The following is a 25,443-nucleotide window of genomic DNA, read 5'->3' on the forward strand; positions in this document are numbered from 1 at the left end:
TGGCAGCCCTTTTCTCACAGCTAGTAGGCAGTGCCCAGTATGTACTCCGTGTGGGGGCTTCAAAATTGCATATTTCCCCTCTGCACTGCTCTAGTTGAGGTTCTCTGTGAGGGCTTTGCCCCTGAAGCAGGCTTCTCCCTGGACACCCAGGATTTTTCATACATCCTCTGAAACCTAGGTGGAGGCTCTCAAGCCTCAATTCCTGCACTCTGCACCTGCAGGCTTAACACTACATGGAAGCTGTCAAGGTTTATGGCTTGCAACCTCTGGAGCTGCAGCTTAAGCTGTATCTGGGCACCCTTGAGCCATGGCTTCAGCTACAGCCACCAGGTTGCAGGGCACAGTGTCCTGGGGCTCTACAGGGCAGTGGGTCCTTGGGCCTGGCCCACAAAACCATTCTGTCCTCCTAGGCCTCTGGGCCTGTGATGGAAGAGGCTGCCTCTTAGATCTCTTGAAATGCCTTCAAGGCCTTCTTCACATTGGCTTGGCTATCAGCATTTGCCTTCTTTTTAGTTATGCAAATTTCTGCATACTGTTTGAATTTCTCCCCTGAAAATGGGATTTTATTTTCTATCACATGGCCAGGCTGCAAATTTTCCAAACTTACATGCTCTGCTTTAATTTTAAATATAAGTTCCAGCTTTGAGTCATTTCTTTATTCACACATCTGAGAAAGGCTTGTAGAAGCAGCCATCAAATCTTGAAAACTTTGCTACTTAGAAATTTTTTTCCATCAGATATCCTAAATTAACACTCTCAAGATTAAAGTTTCACAGATCCCTAGGGCAGGGGCACAATGCAGCCAAGTTCTTTGCTAAGGCATAGCAAAAGTGACGTATACGTTGGTTCCAAATAATTTTCTCATTTCCATCTGTGACCTCCTCAAACGGAACATTATTGTCCATGTCACTATCAGGATTTTGGTCACAACCATTTAACTAGTCTCTAAAATGTTTCAAACATTTCCTCACCTTCCAGTATTCTTTGATCCCTCCACACTCTTCCAACCTCTGCTCGTTACCTAATTCGAAAGCTGCTTTCACATTTTTAGCTATCCTTATATCAATACCCCACTCCCAATATCAATTTTCTTTGTTAGTTTGTTCTTGCATTACTATAAATAAATACTTGAGACTGAGTAATTTACAAAAAAAGAGTTTGATTAGCTCATAGTCCTGCATGCTTTACAGCATGGCGCTGACATCTGCTTGGCTTCTCGGAGGCCAAAGGAAGCTCACAATCATAGTGGACAGTGAAGGGGCAGCAGGCATGTCACATGGCAAAAGCAATAGCAAGAGAGTGAAGGGGGGAGTGCTACACACTGTTAAACAATCAGATTTCATAATAACTCATTTATTTCCATGAGGACAGTACCAAGGAGTATCATGCTAAACCATTCAAGAAATATCCAACCCCATGATCCAGTTACCTCCCACCATGCCCCACTTCTAACACTAGGGATTGCATTTCAACATGAGATTTGGGCAGGAATACAAATACATATCCAAACTATATCAGTTACATATAATTTAAAACACACTCTCTTAAACATGGGTCAAAGAAGAAATCAAAAGAGAAATTGGAAATACATTGAAATACATAAAAAGGAAAACACAACATACAAAAACCTGTGGGATATAGTGAACATACATCTCTGGGGAAATTTATAGCTAAAAATGCCTACATCAAAAAGAAGAAACACCTCAAAATAAAAACCTACCTATATGCCTTAAGGAAATAGAAAAATAAAATAAAGGTAAACCCAAGACTAGAAGAAAGAAGGAAACAATAAAGATTAGAGTGAGTATGAGTGAAATATAGAAAAGAAAATTAATGGAGAGTATTACCAAAAGAAAACTTGGTTCCTTAAAAAGATCAGCAAAACTGAGAACCTATGAGCTAGACGAACAAAAAAAAAACAGAGAAAAGACGCATTAACTAAAATCAGAAATGAAGTGGCCACATTAATGCCAACCTAAAAAAATAAAAATTGTAAGAGAATTCCATAAACAATTATACACCAAATTAGATAACATAGATTGGATTGACAAATTTCCTAAAACACACAAATTACCAAAACTGACTAAAAAAGAAATAGGAAATCTCCATATAACTTTTGTAATTGGAGATTGCATCAATAATAAGAAAATCTCCTGACAAAGAAAAGTCCTGGATCAGTGGCTTCACTGATGAATTCTGCTAAACATTTAAAGAATCAACAGTAGTCCCTTTTAAACTCTTCCCAAAAAACTGGAGAACAACCTACTTCATTTTCTGAGTCCAGTATTATCCTGATACCAAAACCAAAGACAATACAATAAAATTACTGACCTTATCCCTTTTGAATATGGATACAAATTTTCTCAACAATATATTATCAAACCAAATACAGGTACATACTAAAAGGGAAAAATATTTAAAATAAATAATGCATACAAAGTGCTTAACTTATTGACTAGCAGAGTATATGCAATTAATAATTGTCAGCAATTATTATTGCCATAAATGTTTCTACTGATTTCGTTGTTGCTGTGACTCTTTGTGTCCCTAACCTTCAGTATATAGCCTAGTATATATAATTTTTTTATTTATCTGATATTGCTTATAGAAATGATTTTATCTACCTTAATCTGTGTCCAATAATTAATACAAGATATATAGAATGATAGTATGGTTTGCTAGACTATAAACTCCTATAATTGAAGAATACTTTTATTATTATTTAATTCCTTTAAACTAGGAAAACTTTTGTACATTATTTTACTCAATGCATGATTGATGATGCACAATACATGGTTATTTGAGTAAATTAATAAATATACAGATAAAAATTGGTTATACTGGAATATAGGATTTTAAAGCATTAAACGTGCAATAGATAAGGCTAAAACATTGAGAAATAGATACTTTTTTCCCCAAACTTTCAATAGTTTATTTAATAACATGTTAAAATACCAGAAAACCTCTAGGGTATAAGTTCACAAAGATCACTAGCCATATCCTTTTCTCCTTACATTTTTGCTCAATAGCTATTACAGTCTGATAAGCATAAATGCAAAATAAATGAGAATAAATGAATGGCAGTAATTCAGTAAGTCACTCACACAACACTGCATGGGAAATGCCTATCTTTGAATACATTTTTCTCAGTTCTGTTTTTAAAGCCCAAAGGAAATGCTACCATATTGCATGCTCAGTTAATTAAAAATGGATGCAAAAACATAAATTTGCATCAATGCATTAAGAATTCATCACATTATATTATGAATCATTAAACCAAACATGCAATATTAAATTAATGGAGTGCCAAAGTTAACAGAATATTCTTAACTTGCCTGTAAAAACTAATATCTGGAACAAAAATAATCCATTTTTATTTTAATTCGTTTAAAAAGATTAAAGACTTTAAAAATATGATTATTACTTGGGGGTAGAGAAATTTATTTCAAAAGACTTTATAATAAATATGTTTAATCGTTTAGTTATTTTTATCTGTTTTTAACATATTAGCAAAATGCTTTAAAATACTTGACACATTTTTGTACATCGAGAAAGGATCAATTGATATCATGTGTTTTAAACTATTCCTTGGTTAGAGTACATTAATAAAACATATCTAAAATGTATATGAAAAAGCCTTGTTAATGCATAGAATACAAATAAATGTACTGCATTGTTTTTATCAATATCAAAACCCCTTTACAATAGTATGGCCTGTTTTGGGGACTGTGATAATTAAAAGGAAATTAGACCTGTCCTGTTTTCACAATTACAGGCAATTTTATGTATACTAACAATGTTTTGTTGAACAATATAGTAACTAATTCATGATTATCTCCAAATGAGCTCCATAACAAATAGTAGGAAATGGGTAATATAAGCCATCCCTGTTGCATTGCTACGAAATCTTTTCCTTAATTCAGAAATATTTCTTAAGAGAGAATCCTTCCAAATTTCTCGTGGCATGAATCTGTATACACTGGACACATTCATTAATATCTTCTTTATACTGGTATAACCTTTCTTTTTCACAGATATCTGAAATTTGGATACAATGGGACAATTACTAATATCTCCACCCTCTCTTTTGTAAATAACGCTTTCATTACAATGATAGTTTAAAAATTTTTAAATGTGTTTAATGAGTTAATGTATATGTACACATATATACATGTATACATATATATACTCCACATTCATTTTCAAAGAAATTAATCACATAAGTTTTTGAAACCCACAGATAATTTCCTCTGGGGCATGTCATATAAGCTTTTTTTATTCTACTTATTTTTATTTCCTATACAGACAGGATCTCACTCGGCCTCAGGCTAGACTGCAGTAGTGTGATCACTGCTCACTGCCAGCACCAAACTCCTGGGCTCAAGAGACGCCCCTGCCTCAGCCTCCTGAGTAGCTAGGAATACAGGCACCCCCCCACCACATCTGGCTAATTGTTAAACAAAATTTTTTGTAGTGATGGGGACTCGCTATGTTGCCCAGGCTGGTCTGGAACTCCTGGCCTCCAGAGATTCTGATTACAGTTGTAAGCCACAGCATCCATCCTAGAAACTCATATTTAAATAAAAATGTATTATATTGTAAATCCTGATGCCATGCCTATGGAAATTAATATATTTGTCTTTGGCAAGTATTGTTTTATTTCTACCTTCATAAGGTATATTTTCTCTTTGTATAATGATTTTTGTGCTATTTATTTGTATTTAAATAGTGTCAAGTCAAGCACAAATTATTGACTATTTAAGTCTTTTTAAATTTTGAAAAAATATAATTGCTTATAACATTTAACTTATATCCACATCTTTGCTTCACTTCTACATGTTAGAAATTAGTTTGCTAATTATGGTATTAAAGCAAAATGATAAACATCTATTTGAGGATGTTATAAGGCATTTGATCTTATCTCCCATGTACTTTTTTTCTCCCTTTTAAGTTGGAAAGCTTCACCCTTACCGATTAAGAGTGTAAATAGATTAAGCACTATATTCACTGTCTTACCTGTAATTGTGGATTTATAATACAACTTTTATTAATGGAATTTATCTAGTTCTTAGCTTACCCTATGAAGTACTGATTTCTTTGGTAATTTAAAAAAAAATCAATTAATACTGATAATATGTCCCCTGAATTGAAGATAAACTGATGTGTTCTAACTAATTTAAAATACATTAACTTCAAGGTAATTGAAAGAAGTTTTTCTCATGTGTTTGATTCTTAGCAAAGTGTTGTCAACACATTTTTGCATATGAATGAATATACACAAGGGGAAAGAACTGATAACATATTTATGGGAATATTACAAAGTCACATCTCGTACTTCTAGAAGCTTTATGTAATGATATCTATTTTAGTTTCTTATTGATACATTCATTTATCTAATTAATTCTGCCAGTTGAGTACCTACTAAGCATAAGGCATTTATAACTCCAATATCTGAGAACTGTTGAATCTTTTAAAAACTTTGTAATGAAAATATAATTTTTGTAAAAACTGTGTATAATACAGGAATATATCATGCAGCATCCTGCCCTTTAAGGAGTTAACAGTTTAAAAGTAACTATAAAACCAGATAATATGTGTAGATCATGGGCGAAATGGCTGGCTCCATTGCCTCAAAGTGAGACTTATCCTATGTTGCAATTCATGCTCCACTGTTTTTCTTGAAATCAGACTGCAGCTTTACTCCATCTGAGATGATTTATTTGGTTAGCTTCTTTTCCTGTCCTACCTTGCTTCCCTCACTTCCTTATAGGTTTCTATTGCATGCATTTCTTAAATAAATTACTTGCTTACTCTGGTTTTAGAAAATCTGTCTCAATATATCCATTTTAGGCAGTCTTTATAGGTATTAAATAATTAAATTCTAACAGCAACCCTAAAATATAGGTACTATAACTTTTCCTACTTTATAGATGAAAAAAGTGAGACAAGAAAAGTTAAATAATTTGCCCAAGAAGTAGAAGAGCTAGAAAACAATAAAAGCTATGTTTATTGAGCATGTAGTATACTCCCAGCTTTTTACTGATTATGTTCTTATAACGACGATGTGAGATCAATTACATTATTAGTTCAATTTAATCCATTCCTGATGAAGTACATATTAGTGGTTAACCACTCAAGTAACTCTGATTGCTTTTCTATTTCATAGCCGAGTAATATTGGACATGTGTTACTTATTTCAATACCTCAGTTTTTAAAATTTGTATATGAGAATAACAATAATATACTGTAAATCATATACAGTCATGATAATTAAACATGATAATACACAAAGTGCTTAGAACACTTTCTAGTGTGTAGTGAATATGTAATAAGTTTTAGCTGGTATTGTTATTAATATTAGCATTCTTACAATTTTTAGAGTAGTTAATTCTGAAGATCAAATAACTAATAAATGTTGAAATTGCAATTCAAGCCCAAACAATTTAGGAGACTAAATTTAAGAGTCAAATATATAGATGATATCCCAGTAGTAGGAATGTTATATATTTTGAAAAAATGACAAATTTTTTGCAGACCTTTTCTTTAACATAGTATCTATATGGTGAAAAACTAAGTTGAAAAACTGATACAAAATTGGATAATGGAGAACCTTGAGCACCATGCAAAGACTGTGAGATTTAGGACTAATTTACTCCATGAGCAAAAGAAGCATTAAAGACCTTTTTAACAGTGGTATGACTTTGGATATTAGCATGGTTCATTTTGGATTGATGCTAATGATGAGTAGTAAAATGTTGAAAATTTAAATGCAGAAGAACACTCAAGAAGGTATAGAAATAGGCATATGGTAGGCATATAGATGTAGTAGGCTTGGCTTTAATGTGTCAAAAAAAAAAGTCCTGGTATAGGAATCCATGTCCGTCTCATCACAAAACCTGCACCCTTAAATACAATCACTACCACACACGATATGGTAGAAAGACAGAATTTGTGAGAGACAGTAAGATACGATATTGAATAGTATTGTGTTTGCAATATACTTTATAGTTCAAAAACTTGTTCTATTTTCAAACTTGTTAAATAAATATGCTAATTAAAAATAGTTTGTAAAGCTCATTTGGGTAATACAGCCAGAAAGAGGAAATTACTAATTCGGTGAACACACAGAATAATTGATGTAATTTTAAAATCCAAGCAAAGATGCCCATCAGTAACAAGAAATTTTCCAAACTAAGGAACACACTGAAAGTTTAAAATTTGTATTATGAAATTCACTTACCTAGAAGTAGCTGTTGAATTTTTGAAGCCAGTTTGATTATCAGAGAAAATTACTTCAGTGTGAACATTTTTTTAAAAAAAAGGGAAGGGAAGTAAATATGAAGTAAAGAAAGGCCTGGAAATAAAGGAAGAAGAGAATTTTTGAGAGACTGAAGGAAGAGGAAGGAAGCCATTAATGAGTCATTACTCCTTTAACAAAAACATAACTACATAGTTGGAGCTTAGTGATCAACTTGTATTATGTGGAATCATAACATTCCATGTTCCCACCAGTAAATATAATCACCAAAAAAAATAGGAAATCGTTATTTTGGATCAATCATCTCAAGAGTAAAGCATACTTATTTTATAATCAGGTCCTTTTTTAGAAGTTGAGAAAACAGAAGTGAATACCAATGGATTACTGAACTATATTGTATTATAATCAAGTGAGGGAGGAGGAGTAGGGAATTAAATATCAGTAGTATTTTCAATCAGTACCTAGAGAGAGCTATGGGAGGAAGTAAACCTCTTCTTTAAGAGCAAAAATCACATCCTTTACTCTGTAATCTCTAGCATAGACCTTCTGTATATGGTTGTTCAATATATACTTGCTGAATTTAATCAGGCTAATGTGATTTAGAGCATGGCAATATCAATAAACTAATGTCGAGATTCAAAATTGTGGCATTCATATCTCTGAATAAACTCTAGAAAAAAGGATACAATTTGTGTTATGGGTATCTGGTTTATTTCTGAAATTTGAGATCACATTGTTGACATGATATATACTACATAGCTATAAAGGACTGTTTTTACCCTTTTTTCATCTCCTTGCTCTCTGTATATCACTTGGCAGAATGCAGCCCCAGGAGCAGTTTTCTATAACAACTTTCAATTCAATTCTACTTTATCAACAAAATATTTTGAGTTTCAAGGCAGAACTTTGTACTATACAGTCTAACAAATGACCTCTATTTTCAAGTTTATTGGCAACTTGTAACCACTGACTCAGCATAACTATTCATCATCCTTTCTTATGAGTGAGCTTTCTGAATGCAGTTATCAGCGTATGGCAGATTCTATATGACTGCTTCAAGGACTTTTGTAGAGGTTTGCCTATGATTGAGAATTCGTGAGCTCTTCCACATTTGTGTCTCTTCTCTGGATGCATGCATTTAACAAATGATGCAGTGAGCTTTCAAGGGCTGGGTTGGAATCACTTATTGCTCCACATTTTTCATTTTACCAGAAGCGTAAATGTCAAAAGAAATGTTTTCCACCATATAATCAAATTTTATTAAGGTGAAACACTTTTCTGATGATGAGTATATTCAAGTATATTCAAGAGGGATTCTTTCTTATTAAAACTATTTGAAAAAAATTACATCAGTTATTTATTTAGATTTTAAAAGATTCATAGCTTATGTCTTTTTAGGTATATTGTTATTTTGGGTTATACATTTACGGCCAATTTGACATATTTCTGTTGTTTATTTTATTTTAAAGTTCCTGAGAACATAGGTGATAATTACAAAATTATGGTACCACTAAAAGCAACTAAGAAAGAATGACCATCTTGGAAGATAAGTAGTATGTCAATAATATTAAATAAAGCAGATATTTAAATACCTTTGAAAATACATTGTGCATTCAGTAAACAGTTGTTTACTATTGTGTATAACTATTGTGTTTACTATTGTGTATAACACTACAATAGCAATTTATTATTTTCTCCTATAGTATTTCATATCTTCTATAAACTCTAATACAATCATCGTGCCAAAGGCAGTTTTTATCATGCATGCAAATATATATCATATATATGTAATATACAAACATGTATATATTGAACATAACATTAGTTTCAGATACCTACATTTAATAATCAAATTTTATTATAGGGAACAACTTTCTACTTTTCACTACTTTGCAATATAGGGAGATTATAGGAATGAACTTCGAACAAGATTTCTGGTTACAAATTAGAAATATTTAATTTCACCTTTATAGTAAGTCAATAGCAAATAATTTTAGTATGCATGAAAACCTCTTAGTACTGCACAGGCGCTAGATTTATACTTCCCGAGGCGTGAAAGGAAATTGGTCCCTAAATGGATTGTTTAAATTTTAAGGGTTTTTGTTCCAACAAGGACATTAGCTTTTCAAATAAATAATATGGATTTTAACCCTTAGAGTGAAAGTTGAAAGTTAAATAGCTCTGTGCCTAATGAGCTCCTGTATGAGTGACCCAAATATAGAAAATGGTTTGGCAGATTCAGTAGCTTATGATTGTCTTTGCGACTAGATACTAAACCAGTTTACCAATACCTGATGGTTTTATCATATCTGTTTTCAGTAACAGGTAAAGGATTTCAATGACCATTCAAATTTTTTAATTTTGTTTTATTTTACAAAGAATTACTTTTGATGAAATAAAATATCAAGTAATCAGTCATGTATTTTAAACACCATGTCATATACTAAAATACATATGTTCTCAAACATGTGGGTATGCGCATGAAACATCTCCAAAAAGAAAACAAAACCCTTAGAGGAACAGAACGTGGGAACTGGAGAAATGTTTCAAAATGATGTGTTACTGTCTATTCTCATTTAACTTCCAAATTATGTACACTCTGCACTCTTAAAACAAATAATTATAGCTTTACTATATATTTTATCTACCTTTTCCCATTGGCATACCTAGTATGCACTTTCTCTAAAATAATTTGAAACAAGTTTTCCTATTTAAATTTCTTCAGCGAGATTTGTTCTACTTCTATGTGTTAATTCTCTTGACAGTTCAATTATGTCAAATACAACTACCTAATACTAAAGATAATACCTTAGTCTTGTGGCATGGTATGCATGCTAAAATCTAACACTCTTTCACGCCCTTATGATATTCATATTCCTTATGATAGCCCCTTTAGGGAATGAGTCATATCATTGCCGTTGAAATGCTTTAAAAATCTGAGGATAATAAAAAATAGGTTTTAATTGTGTAATTGACAACAGAAAGCAAATCACATTTTTAAAATCTAATGGTACCCATACAAAATGAGGCTAGTGAAAATTTAAGTTAGAAAGCTCAGTTGTTTGGATTATTCAAGACACATGTATAACAAATAGTAACATTTCCAAATTAAGGAACCTATCCTGTCAACTATTTGCACCCCCAATGGAGAAAAATATTTACAGCGGTAATAAGAGAGTGAGGAAATGTTAGGAGAAAAACAGTTCTGTGTAGGAATAATTGAAGCACAGCCTGGAATAGCTGTGCTCCTCATTTCATGTGATACTTTCAACTTTTGTCCGTAAAACACTTAACTAGGTTTTGTTTTTATTTCCCACTTTACCTGTGCTTCACTAATTTATTTGTTATAAGTTCTCAGATATGTATGTATCTTTGTAAAAGACATGGTTTTATTTCACATGTGTGATTCATATAAGTGTATTTGCTATTAACTCATTCACTCCCATTTTACCTAACATTGTATTAAATTCTGTCTATGTTGCTATACACAAACTAGTTATTTGTGTTAAGAGTGTTCAATAGTGTGTATATATCACATTTCATTTGTTCATTTCCCTAATGATGAGCACATAGGTTGCTTTCAGCTCTTCATTAGCATATGTTGGAAAGAATATTCCCATACAAGCTTTTGGACTAATGTGAGTTGGAATATATATATATATATATATATATATGGAATATAGAGATTACTATATATATGAATATTGAGTATATATATGTACTAGCATATTATTGTATTATATAATTTTCTAATTGTTCCCAATTTGATGGTTCTAAAAAGAGGGTCTAAATTTTTAAAATTTGCAATTATCTAGTACTGGCAATTAAACCCATCTCAGTTATGCTTTTCTTTCTGAGAATTGAATATCCAAGTCCTTTTTGTATTTCCCAATTAGATATCAATATATTTCTTGCTGATTTGCAGGAATTCTTATAAATTCTAAATATCAGCCTATGTACTATATAAAATAAACTTTATTTACATATGAAAACATCTCTAAAATGCATATGTATTTTACGTACATAAAATTGGCCACAGATGTGCATACAGATATCACTTTTATATCTAAGTAATATTAAATTGATGCTTCCAATATTTGTAAATTAAACATTCTAAAGGATAATAAAAATTTTGTACCATAATTCATTTAATATATATTTTAAAATTTTTTGATGTTACATAAAATAATGATACTTCTAAAAAGTCAAATTCATGTTAAAGCTGATAAAACGTAGTTTTACTTAATGGTTTTAGTTACTGAAAGTTTTTTTTCTAAAGTATATCATTTGTCATTTAATTGACATTTTGTATCTTTGTTAACAAAAAAATACTTAATTTCAAGGTAATAAAATCGGGGTTTCATTTTCTTTTATATGCTTTTGAAATCTTTTGGGATTCTGTTGCAAATTCTAGATCATAGATATTTTCTCCTCCTACACTTTCTTCTGTTAGTCTTATAATTTCAAATATCTAATTTAGACAATCTCCTCTAATAAATGCTATTCAATTTTACGGTGCAAAGTAAAAATATAGCTTTATATATTTTAATGAGCTGTTTGTACAGGGATATAGGCAATGAACCAATATTAACTGCAACATATAATGAACAGTCCTTCCCATTGAATTATTATACCACACTTACCATTTATAATAAAATGTGTTGCTAACCTCTACAGTCTATTTTATTGATCTGTGTTTCAAATCTTATAAATCTATCTTAATGCTGTTTTTAAAACTACTCTACATTAGAATTTGATTGGGTAATTTTCCCCCTCACTTCTTTATTCCTAGACCTCAACTTAGTTACCAGTGGGAATCCATTTCCACAAAAATTTTAGAACCTATTTATTTCATTTTACAAAATAAATTGCAGTAATTCAGATTGGGATTGCACTAAAATTACATTAAAAACTGTTGCCTCATCTGTCATAATATTTATCTCTCAATTTTGTCATATCTTCTTTAAATGTTTTTATATAGATGATCAGAATTGATATTTTGCTGTCTTTTTAAATGGTACCTTATTTTATATTTTATTTTCTAGCTGTGCATTTATGATACAGAAAAAAAATTGTTATCTATTTTGCAAGTGGATCTCTCCAGCAAAATTGGCTAAATCTACTATTAATGTAAATAGATTATGTTTCATTCTCTTTGGTATTCTGTATTAATAATTATATCATCTAAGTTAAATAGTTGTATTTCTTCCTCTTTAATTCTTAGGCATCTTTTTTGGTATGTTATTTTGACCATAATATCCACAATAATGTTACATACCAAAAGTAAAAATATTGAATTTTATTTTTTTTTTCCTTCACCCAAATAAGGAAACACATGTGAACTTCCTTCATTAAGTATAATATTTACTGTAAATTTTTCATAGCTAGTTCATTACATAGAAAAGTTTGCTTGTGATTTCTAGTTCTCATTTTCTAGAAACAAGTAGATAATGAATATTTGTAGATTTTTTGAGGTATAATAAAATTGTTTTGTTAGTAAATATGATGAATCACATTGTTAAAATTTTTAATGTTATTCTTGGTAAATATAGCATACATACAAATAAATGTATATAGCCCATATTTAATGTTTAAAAATAACAAAACAAAGGAGGTCTTGCTTCCAATAATAGCATAGTAGATTTTATTAAACAAACTCTCTTATAGATAAAATATGAACTATAAGCCTAATATACAATAAAAATTGACAATGGAAAGAAAACAAAGACCAGAAACTAAACAGTACTAGATCCTTGAAAGAAGAGAATGGAGAGAGATCTATATTTTCAATCAGCACAAATTCCAGTTCAGTAAGTATAAGATAGCTAGGATTTAAACAAAAATTTGCAACCTTTTTGGCTTGAATAGTTAAAGAATAAAGTTTGAAGTTATAAGATTGAGAGGAAACAGAAAGATAACCCAGATATAGAGAGTGAGCCCTAAATCTACATAAAAACTTCACTCAAATCTTTGTTTTTCTCTTCATTTGGTATTTGCAAGGGACCCACTGATAAGCAACAGCTGGAAGGCTGAAAGAGTGGCAGTAGAGATTTCAGCACCTGCCAACCAACCAGATTTCTCAGTCTGAAGAACACAGAGAAAAGAATGATAGTAAACACACAAATCCAGTGATTTATGAAACAATCTGAAGCAGTCTAACATTTATGTGATTAGCATCCCAGAAAGAAATGAGAACTAGAGTGGGGAAAAGCCATTCCTTAATAAGTAATGACAAACACTTCTGATATTTGAGGAAAATTACAAAATTACAGATCCAAGTATACAAATAATAGAAAGATAATGACACCTAAGTACAACAGTCATACTGCTGATAACCAAAGATAAAATGAAAATCTTGAAAGCTGCCAGAGAAAATGACACATCACATAAAGGGAAACATCTATATTTCTGTAGCTAACTTCCCATTAAAAATAACAAAGGGCTGGGCACCATGAATCACCCCTGTAATTCCAACGTTTTGGGAGGCCAAGGCAGGAAGGTCACTTGAGGCCAAGAGTTCGAGACCAGCCTGGGCAACATAGTAAGATCCCATCTCTATGAAAAAAACTAAAAATTAGCTAGGCATGGTGGTGTGCCTGTAGTCCTAGCTACTTGGGAGGCTGGGGCAAAGGATTGCTTGGGCCCAGGAGTTTGAGGCTGCAGTGAGCTATGATTTTGCCACTGCGGTCCAGCGTGGATGACAAAGTGAGACTCTGTCTCTAAAAAAATTTTTTTAATTAAAAATGGAGACCAGAAGACAATGGAATAGCATTAAGTTTTGAATCTTTGAAAAATTCATGTGAACTCAAAATTGTACATAACAAAATATATTTCAAAAATAAAGGTTAAAAATTTAATATTACAAAATGAAAGAATTTGTTGTCAGGAAACTTGAACTTCAAAAATGCTGAAGAAAGTCATTCTGGATAAAGATAAATGATATTAGAATAAAATTTTTATCTACAGAATACAAGGAGAAATGTCAGAAAGGATAAATATGGGGAAAATGTAAATATTATATATATATAGTTTCTTAATTTTGTTCAAAGCAAAACTTTTTGTGCAATAACATGAAATTTATTATGAATGTAGATATAATATGTGGGACAACAATAGTACAAAATATGAATGCAAATAAAATAGTATTCTTTCAAAGTTGTAACATTTTATATAAAATCATTCAATTTTAACTCTAAATAAACTGTGAAAAATTAAAGATAACATTTTTATCATAATAATCATTAATGTAATAACGCAATAACACAAGTCTTGGCAGATTCAATATGATTGTTAGACTCAATACTTTCTTGAAAATACAAACTTTATATATAAAAACACAGACGTATTGAAAGTAAAAGGTTGGAAAAATATGCGCCATGCAAGAATTAAGCATGAGAACACTTCAGGGGCCTTATTCTTTCAATTTGTCATTCCTTATGACTCTTCTTGCTTTTCTCTCTTCTTGTGCTCTATTTTCTCTGGTCATTTTGCCTTTCTTCCTGAAAAATTCAGAGCAAAGGTACTAGGTTAAATCACGTATGGCATGAGGCTATGTGTCTAGGCTGAGGCTGGGAGAGTGACCAGTAACTCAGCATGAGTTTTCAAAGCGCGAGCAGGGTGAGGAAGATCTCTACAGGAGTGGGCAACTCTAAGCAGACACATGCTGGAGCAGGCTGAGTTGGATACTCATGTGGAGTGGTGGCAAACATCCCATAACAAGTTTCTGATGCCAAACAAAGCAAGGATGTTTTCCAAGTACTAGTGGTAGGTCACAGCAAGAACATGACTTCTTATCTTCAAGTATTACCAAAAATTAAAAAAAAAACATATGAACGGAACACAGAAAAGAAGGGCACATATCTCAGTAGTTAGTAAGAAAGCAGAGATAACATTTTTCATAACTACAGAATGATGACAAAGAATAAAATGATAGTGCCAAGATGGAGGCTCCAATAATCGTTTTTCTAAATTTACAGTTTTGTACGATCCTGGAAATCTCTTCAGTAATCAGATTTTTACATTGTTTATTTTTTAACTGTTTAAAGAAAAATTTCTGAAGTAAGTTTACTAACAACCAATCCCTCCACTGCATAAAGGACATCAAGAGATCATCACCATGCCAATCACCAGGAATACGAGTGCAAACACTTCTCTCACTACATGTCGGGATGCAATATTACCAATGCCTGAGTCCAGTGAGGAGGAAAACACTCCCATGCAAAAATTATATGAAATGGGTTTATTACTTATATAAAGGCAGCAAAGGACAAAAGAAGCCTAGGATCTGTGGTGAGCCAGTCCCCCAGGGCTCAAGAAAGCTGCCCTGGGCAAATGGAGGCTTGATTGTGGCTGTCCTTTTGTAGCACAGCTGAGAGACCCCAAAAGGAAACCTGCCCTGCATTACAGATCTCAAGCACAATGTGAGTTACTGGGCAAAGCTTTCAAGGATATCCTGCTTCTAGGGGAAGAAAGAACAAACCCCAGGCGGTCCTGGGCAGTTTGTCCCAAACTCATGATATTATATTCTGTAGGAGGGGCAACAACAGGACTCAGGCTGTTTTAGGCAATTCCTTCCTATCTTAGAATAGATAATTCCCAGCACATTTATACATATTCTTGAGAACTCCAAGGAAGAAAAAGGAGAGAATTGAGTCCATCCAAAGCCACTGAAAGAACTGGTCTGCAAACGTGTTTTCTCTATTTTCCTAAAGCCCAATATTTTGTTTATTTAACTAATATCATTTCTCTAGTTCTCAGCCAAACTTCAAAGTTTTGTGTGGCAGTAGAGAAATTAACTTCATATGACCGTATGCATAAGGTTCACTTTTTGTTCATCTGCATATCTATCCATTATCCACACAGCAAGTCAATACACATTTATGAAGTACTTACTCTAAGTCACTCTGATAGGTAACAAGAAATACAAATATTACAGTTATTTTCCCTTGAAATACCAACTGTGGGAATGTCCAGAATATCAATGATAAATATAATTTCTTTTTGGCTGTGGATCTCCCATCAGTACTGCCTGATGACACGGGATCCTTAAAATTAAATTAAAAGTTCAAGAAATTACTCTCATTTGGTTATCTGCTGCTTTTGTGGTTGCCGTCCTTAGTCGCTTTACAACAAATAATTGCTTATATCTGGTATTATCGATTTCATTCTTCCCATTCTCTCACTCAAATCAGGCATTCAGCTTTATCAATCTATTGGAAGATCTCTGTGAAGGTTGCAAAGATGCTAACATGTTGTTATGTCCCTATAAATAATTAGCTTTCATCTTATGAACCCTAGAAGCAACTTGTGACATTGCTGTCATGTGACTTCCATGACACTATTGCCTCTTGATAATTCTTCTATGAGTGTCTCCTTTTCAGTGCAAAAATATATATAGATATATAAAAAAAGAGTCCATATATATATTTGTTTTTTTGTTTTGTATTGTTTTTGCTAGATCCTTCTCATCCCCATATTTTCTATATGTGGAGCACATACTTCAGATATCTTTTCTTCCTGGATGATTTCATTAAGTATCACGGCATTAAACAATATCTAAAATTATAATCTATAAATTTACATTTCCGGCTCAGACATTTCACATGAGCTTCCAGCTTTTATTAGTCAGTTGCCTATTCAACATCACTATTTAGATATAAGCATTTCAAATGTAATATTTCCTAAACAGCTCCTAGATTTCAATCCTGCAACCTCAGATTCATTCTTAATTCCTCTCCTTTTCTTATATCCACATTCAATATTAGTATACCCTGATAGGTCTACCTTCAAAATACATCCTATAACTACCTCTTCCCACTACTACTACACCAATTACCCTGGCTCTTTCCTCTGCAATGAGCTTTTGAAATGGCCTCAGTGCATTCCCTTTGTCCTATAACAGTCTATTAACAAGAAAGAAAACAGCAACATTTTTAAAGACATAAATAATAACCTTCTCCTGTTCACCATCTTTTAATGGTTCCCCATGTCTTTCACTCAAAGAATATAGGAAACGTCTTTAAATGGATTACAAGAGTCCATGCTTCCTGTCTCTCAAATACTTTCCTAACTTCATCTATTACTACTGTCCCCCAGCTTCCACTGGACTTCATGGAGTCACTCAAATATGTTAAGCATTCTCCTTCATCAGGGTTCTCTCTCTTTCTAGATGCTCTTCTCCATATTTTCATTTTCCTCCAGGTCTTTGCTCAAAAGCCAGCTGACAAGTGAGACTATCCTTGGTCACCCTACACAAAGTAGCCATTCCAAAACTTCAATTCTTGTCCAAGCACTCTCTTTCCTCAGTATTCTGATTTTTATTTTGTTTTGTTTCAGGCTCATAATACATATCACCACCTGATATCTATCTCTGTATATATTTATTTGCCTAATATTTGCCCCATCCCCAATAGAATATAATTTCAATGTCCCTTTTTACTTTTATTTTTGTTCACCGCTTTAATTTTATTTCCTTGAACATTTCCTGCCACGTAATGAATGCCCAATAAATATTTAATAAATGAATGAAAAAAAATTTAGTACTAACATTGGTGCTTCCTATTTCTACATTTGTCTCCATAATTGCTTGTCATTGTAACTACTTCCTTGGCCATTTTTTTACCTCTGCCTCCTATGATCCCACATAATGTTGCCACTTTCTTCTAAATCAATCTGCCCCTTGAAGCAAGGAAGGAGAATGTTCTGGAAGGATATTAGAACAACCTCTCTAGAGAGACTCTAGAAAAAAAAATTAACTGAGTGACCCTACCCAGTACCAGCTTCAAATATGTTCCTTGCATTTGATGTGGAGGACTGGCTTTTTAATATCGGTAATGTTAAATTTTTTGGTTTCCCATTTCTCCCTCAAGTCCTTGGGGGTACCTACAAACTATGCCATTCTTAATGGGTAGTAACTTGATATTATTGAACTCCCAGAGTGGGCATTACAGTCAAGTATCCCATGTGGAATTACACTGAATAAATCAAGGTGCTTTTCCTAAAGAGGTAACTAAGACAACATAATGAAGCGAGATATGTGATAGTAGATATTAATAAGATGCATTGGCAGTGCAGAAGAGACAGCAGTTAATTCTGGGTGTGGAGGTTGGATAGTTCTCATAGTAGTAGAAACTTTTGAACTTAACCTTAAAATAGGCATGATTTTTTTATAGGTGAAAATAAGGAAGAAACATCCTCAGGCTATGAAAACAACATGAGTAAAGACAAAGAGGAATGAAGTATTGATGTGGTTGAGAAATACTGAATGATTCAAGGTGATTAGACCATAGGGTGCATGAGACAAGTTGAGGCTGATAAAGTAGGTTGAAAGTTCAATTAAAAAGGTCAAATGGGAAATACAGACTAATAAGAAACACACAAAACTTTGTATTTCATATAAATGGGAACAAGTGAGTAGACCTTTCCTTTACAAAAATAACTCCATGTGGGAGTTACTGGTGAATTTTGATACCTTCAGATGATACTCGTTTTTCTCTAGGTTATTTTCTCTTGGATTACCAAATCATATTGTGTAACTGCTTCCTTGCTGCTGCTTTACTCCTTATTACCCTATTTTATCTTGCCTTTCAGTTTCGTATTTATTATATGAAAGGTTTTGGAATCTCACTACTGTCTACCTAGCACTGACCATTGTTTTTCAGCTCTCTTTCTACCACCTCTCCCGACTTTGACAAGAGTTATTCCTATTTTAGACACTAAACAGATAACAAACCGAGGAATTGGCACATTATTTTATAAACATATTTATTTTATAAAACAGACAAATATACAATCTTTCCAGGGTTGAATTATTAATTCCTTAAATCTATAATATGTGAGTGTTCCGCTTCACCCCTGACAACTCTGAGTGTTATAATGCAAGCAGTACACTATTGTTAGAAAAGATAATTTCCTTTAGAAATCACACTCACTAGCCAAATATTCCAAGAATTTGAAGAGGATTTAAATTCATGAGCTAAAGGTAAAAACAGTTGGAATAAACTTGGTCTTTTATTGTAGCAGAGCTTCATTCCTGTAGCGCATGTTGGCTACTTCATCCCATAGGATTAAAAGGCTTTGCATCTCAGGGATGAAGCCAACTTGATCGTGGTGGATAAGCATTTTAAAGTGCTGCTGGATTCGGCTTGCCAGTGGGGTTGGGGGAAGGGGGATAGCATTAAGAGAAATACCTAATATAAATGACTAGTTAATGGGTGCAGCACACCAACATGGCACATGTATACATTTATAACAAACCTGCACGTTGTGCACATGTACCCTAGAACTAAAAGTATAATAATTAAAAAAAGGCTTTGATTCCCCATAAGCAGTAAATTTTCATAGTGACATATTAAGGAGATATAGTTATTTCTAGAAATTAAAGATTTATTTTGCCAAAGGACACATACTGGTTTTGATGTTACTCTTTCTAGGTCCCAAGTTTTAAAGATATAGAAGGTAATGCACTATCATACTCCCAATTAGAATAATAAAATGCTGGTTTTATTTAAGAAAATACTTAAGAGTGGGCAATGCTAGTCCTCACACACAAACCCATAACTAAATTTGCAATATAGAATGTTGCTGCTGATGGAAGAGATGGAGAAAGCATTCATCCTTGACCTCCTTGAGTGTTGGCTGCAAAGGTCTCACAGCTGCCCAATTCTCCAGAGAAATATTTTCTTTTTTAAAAAAAATGATCATATAATGATTTTATTTTATTTTTTTAAAATTTTACTGTAATTAATTTCTCTATTGATCAGGCAGTTGGCCATGCTTGCTTAGTATAGCTCCTCTGCTTGCCTTTACATTCTCCCCTCATTTAGTCCCTCCCTCCCACTCACTTATTACATGATATATACCTCCTCAGATGACCAGTCATCCTGATTTATTTGGGATTTTCCCATTTTTGATTCTGAAAGTCTCACATCCTGGGAAAACCATCAGTCCTGGGAAAACTAAGATCGCTGGTGTTGCAACAATGCACCTCATCCTTGATGTTGGCTCAGCTTCTTGGAAAACTGAGAAAATGGATTTAGAAATGTACCGAGATAAATTTTTAGATGAAATGAAGATAATTATCTTAGGTAATATAACGTCTTTGTTTTTCTTTTGTCACCACAATGCCTTTCTAATTTAAAGCTGTACACTCTAAGACAATGCTGAAAAAAATGATAGCCCAGATAGACAGAGCATCAATGCGATAATTCAAGCATGGTATTCTGATAAATGTGTAATAAGTCAATGGTTGGAGAAAAGTCAGATTCAAGAGAACTTAAGAGAGAGAGATTCAAATAGCACACAATGTCAATAAATCTGGAAGATATAATGCAATTTGTGAATATTTGTTGAATAAGCTATTTTATTAAAAGATAAAATGTACAAAAATACAGTTAGAAGAAATAAGATCTAGTGTTCAGTAGCACAACAGGGTGACTACAGTTAAGAATAATTTATTGTGTATTTCAAAATAGCAAAAAAGAGTAGATCTGGAATGTTTCCAACACAAAGAAATGGTAAATGTTTGAGGTGATGGATATCCAAATTTCCCAGATTTGATCAGTACACATTGCAGACTTGTGTTGAAATATCACATGTACCCTATGTATATGTACAGCTATTGTGTGTTCATAAAAATTGAAATGAAAAATAATTTTAAAAAGAAAAATAGATAAGACTAAGAGAGTAAACACCAACACAATCAAACTTAGTAGATGGTAGTATCATTAATTATGGAAGGTCAAGTAGAAGGATCTGCATTAATTTATATGGCACAAAAATCGAAGAAAAGAGAAAGAGACAGTGGAAAAATAGAGTTCAGATTTTTTTAGACCCTTTTGATCAAGTTTTAAAACAGTAAGATCTAATTTATAAATAGCATCCTGAATTTTGCTTCAGGTCAGCAAATCTATCATAGTATTTAAATCTATTTTTTTAGACCCAGCCTATTCTAAGCATGAATATGTAGAACTTATAAGTAAATGAATACTTAAATAAATAATAAAGTTATGCCAGTTTTTGAATTCTACCTCCATCGTATATAATTTCTCTGAAATTGTTTAAATTACTTGGTTAGGCTCAGCTTTGTCATCTATAAAGTGGGTAAAATAATATTGCACATGAGGTCATTGAAAGGAATAAACAACATTGCATGTAAATTCCTGGCCAGTATGTATAGCATGAGATAAGTACTCTCAGATAGTATTTGTTGTTCATACTAGAAACTAGAAAAACCCTTCAAGATTTCTTAGTCAATTTATTTCCTGTTTCCTGGAATGTAGCTAAATCATAGTGGGAGGGTAAATTTTTTTCTATTGAAGGAATACCAAAAAGTAATATTGCGCAAGTATGTTGTTAGGCAAATGGTCTTTATTATACCCCCAGATTACAACCTTCCTTATCACCAGACAAAAACTGTTTCAATGAATACTCAATTAATCACAACTCAGTTTCTTAAAAATGTGAATTCTAACTTTTAGGGGTTTTTTGCATCTTAATCTTTTCCATAGTATTATTTTACACACATATATGCCTCATTATTTCCAGTTTCCCTTGGAGGCTTCATCCTCAGGATTATGGTTCTTTGTTCTCTTACTTCTCTTGTTCATCCCTCCTCTTTTAATAAGATTCTATGAACCACTGTAGTTGTAACTTATCACATTTCCTTTCACACAATCCTTGCCAACTTTCTCCAAAAGTGCTTTGTCATGGTACATTCAGATGTCAGGCACTGCTGCGTCTCAAAATATATAAAACATCCCATGCATTATATCCTAGGTATTAGTAATTCCTGCTCAATAATGTATTCTCATATATAAATAGAATTCCCAAGACTTAAATTAAACTCAGTCATTATTGGAGAAAAGTGACTTTATCAAGTGAATCCACTTCTTAAAACTATTACTATTACTTGTAAATAATCTTTCTATTGCTGAAGACAACCTCATAGAATGTATGTGTTCTCAACCCTTCCCTACTAGATACCTCTTTTTGAAAGTGTATACTGTAATTCTGACTCTACTATTTTAAAATTAAATTAATACATAATATAGGTTGCCAAACACAAAATTTTAAAAACAATAATAATGTCCAGTGTAGTATAATGGAGGAAAATGGGACATGAGTTATAATTGTTATGTAAATTTTAATATATAAATACTCAGACATCACCACAATGGAAGACAAAATAAAGTGGCCACATGTTTATGCATATCTGTGCTTTATAAGAAGTAATATTAGAAGAAATTTTAGTAAAAACTTTGATATCAGAATAACTACCGGTATTTCAGTAAGTTAGTAATAGACCAGACTTTCTTGTTATATGAAAACAGAAAAAGTATACATTATATAGTTTTAATTGAAGCAGAAACAAAATATTAGAGCAAGTTAAGGATTTCCAAAAACGAGGAACTAAAAAATATCACGTGGTCACAAATGGCCTTATTAATAGGACAGTGTCCACGTAATTCTGTATTTATGGTATAGCATGCAAGTGCTACAGAAAATAAATCTTCTATATTGAATTACCACCACCTGACAAGACACGCATTCAGACTCTAAAACTTAAAAAAAATCCAAAAGGAAATATATTTTACTCAGTTAAATGTAATATAAGACAAATTGGAGAGAAAAAGTAAGATGAGCTATACAGAAAATGAAATGTAGCCTGGGCGTGGTGGCTCATGCCTGTAATCCCAGCACTTTGGGAGGCCAAGGTCGGTGGATCACCTGAGGTCAGGCGTTCAAGACCAGCCTGGCCAACATGGTAAAACCCCCTCTCTATTAAAAATACAAAAATTTTTCTGGTGTCATGGCGTGCCCCTGAATTCCCAGCTACTTGGGAGGCTGAGGCAGGAGAATCACCTGAACCTAGGGCAGTAAGCCAAGACTGCACTACTGCACTCCAGCCTGGGTGACAGAGCGTGACTCTGTCTCAAAAAATAAGTGAAATGTGGAGACATTACCAGAAGACTGAAATAAATAGACACCCTCAGATAAATAACATTTTAATATGTAATGCTCAAAAGATACCTTTTAATCATTGTTATAATTTTCAATAACAATAAAATGTTTTTATCAACTATTGTTTATATCCTTTATGTTTCTTATTTAATGGTTATTTCTTTAAATCTATTAAAATTGTGATTTATATATAAACGGGATTCAATGGATAACTATATGAATGACTAACACAGCATTCAAAAATCATGTTAAAATTGAGAAAATTTTTTATTTTGTGAGACCATTCCACTAATTCCAGAGGTGCTCACAGAATAATAGTAGCAACAAAAATGCTCTTCCGTATTTCAAAAATGCTTTTCAAAGAGGATTAGTACTTCCCATGATGAAAACACAGCTCCAACGGGTCTTCAGCTCCCTCCTGAGGTTTACGACAACATAACATGGAAATTTCTCTTAGAGGAATAGACAATGTGAACAAACCTATTACAAAGAGGCAAGGATACATGGTTTTCTTAATCAATACGAGTAAGGTTTAAACTCAAAACATTTTCACTTACAATCTCTGTGATATTGAAGTTGCTATCTTCACTGATACTCTGTTCTCATCTGACCAATCATCCTGGTTTTCCTGGGAGTTTCCTGGATTTCACCCTGAATAGCCCATGTCACAGGAAACTCTTTAGAGACAGGCAAAACAGGATGGACAGTTGGTTGCCTTAATTTAATCACTGGAAAAATAGAATATCCTCATAAGATTTTTATTAGGTTAGGTCATAAATGAGGAAGTATTCGAAGATGACTTAACAGAGTCTGGCACATACATAGTAAAGTTTCCTGAATTCTAAAGGTTATTATTCTAAATAACCAATGTGATAAAATAATCTGGAAGGTGAACATATAGTTTAATTTTAAAGCTAAAAATCTCAATTTATATTTTGCTGCATATTGAGTATCTTAACACCTAGCCTAACAATAAAATCAACAAAAAAATAGTAAGTCACAATTAATGAGTATTCTTGTGCATAATAGGAACTCTGTTAAGAGTTTGAATGTTTTATTTTACATTTATAATTGTCCTTTTTCATATTAAAAACAGATATTAATAATTGTCAAAGGTTGCACAATAAGAAAATGGCAGAAGTAGAACACTAACCATCAAACTGATCTGTCTCTCAATTCTTAGCTTTTAAGCGCCAGCTCATGGCCTGTTTTAAGTAAGAAAGCATTACAGGCATTAAAACAAAGGTCATATTTCTTAGATTATGGTTAGGATTAGGGTTAGGGTTTAGCCAAACACTGAAATGTTCAGCTTTCACAATCACATTACACCAAATTATACGTTTATATTACTTGTCATATACTTTGTCTAGTGAGCTTGAGAGAGTAGAAAGCAAGATATTGGTACAGATCCATGCTATAGAATATGAAAAGGCATAATTGTTCTCCGATAATATTACATATCCATTAAATATATGTGTCTTAGTTTACATTCCACAAGCAGCAGAGAGTATGACAGTCAGTTGAATCTGTTTAATTTATTTATGTTTAATTCCAGGCTACACCAACAGAGAAGAAAGTGAGACAGGAAAAACAAGTCAGCCAATAAATAATGCAGTATTAAAACCATTATCATGGTACGATTGGAGCCTTATCCTTCTGGGGAGTTCAAGGAATTAGTGAAGAACATGTACCTTAGAGTTGGCCAGCCAAAAGGTGAGGGAGCTGGAGTATTAATACACCAACTAACCTGTATTCATTAGCAGAAGGTAGCTCCAGGGGACCATTATTCTCCAGAGCAGAATACTTCCAGAGCAGGCTTCAGCCACCAGAGAGAGCCCTCAGACAGTTGAAAATAGGTCAGGATGCAGTAGAGGATACAACCCAAGGAGACATGGCCAGGCCACAACAGTGTCTGCTACACCATGGTACTCTACTTATCTTTTCTTAAGGCTACTTCTATTTGAACATATTTAATTCTATTATCTAATTTGTCAGATATACTAAGCATTTTAATCTTTCATGCCCCTGCTGAAACTGTAGTCTTTATTATTAAATTATTTTCTTTCTCTACTTGGAGAATGCATATTCTAAAAAGCTTGTCTTAAATATAACCGTTCCTATACTCCTTCCCAGTTCCTCTGAGAAATATTATTTACTTTCTTCCTTGCATTCTCTTAGCATATTATCCATAAGTGTTTCTATTTTAACAAATCATTAATAGCTTT

The 25,443-nt window shown here is 32.7% G+C and overlaps 1 long non-coding RNA gene across 1 annotated transcript in view; it reads left to right on the plus strand.

Moving 5' to 3' along the window:
• Positions 1-25,225, plus strand: part of LOC129060808 (uncharacterized) — an 89,023-nt gene extending 63,798 nt beyond the window's left edge. Inside the window, exon 4 of the long non-coding RNA XR_008527704.2 lies at positions 24,774-25,225. This is a non-coding gene — a long non-coding RNA (uncharacterized LOC129060808). The remainder of the gene's footprint in view (positions 1-24,773) is intronic.
• Positions 25,226-25,443: the final 218 nt, after the last annotated feature.

The sequence above is a fragment of the Pongo abelii genome, chromosome 7 (genome assembly GCF_028885655.2).
Source record: "Pongo abelii isolate AG06213 chromosome 7, NHGRI_mPonAbe1-v2.0_pri, whole genome shotgun sequence".
Taxonomy (NCBI): Eukaryota; Metazoa; Chordata; class Mammalia; order Primates; family Hominidae; genus Pongo; species Pongo abelii.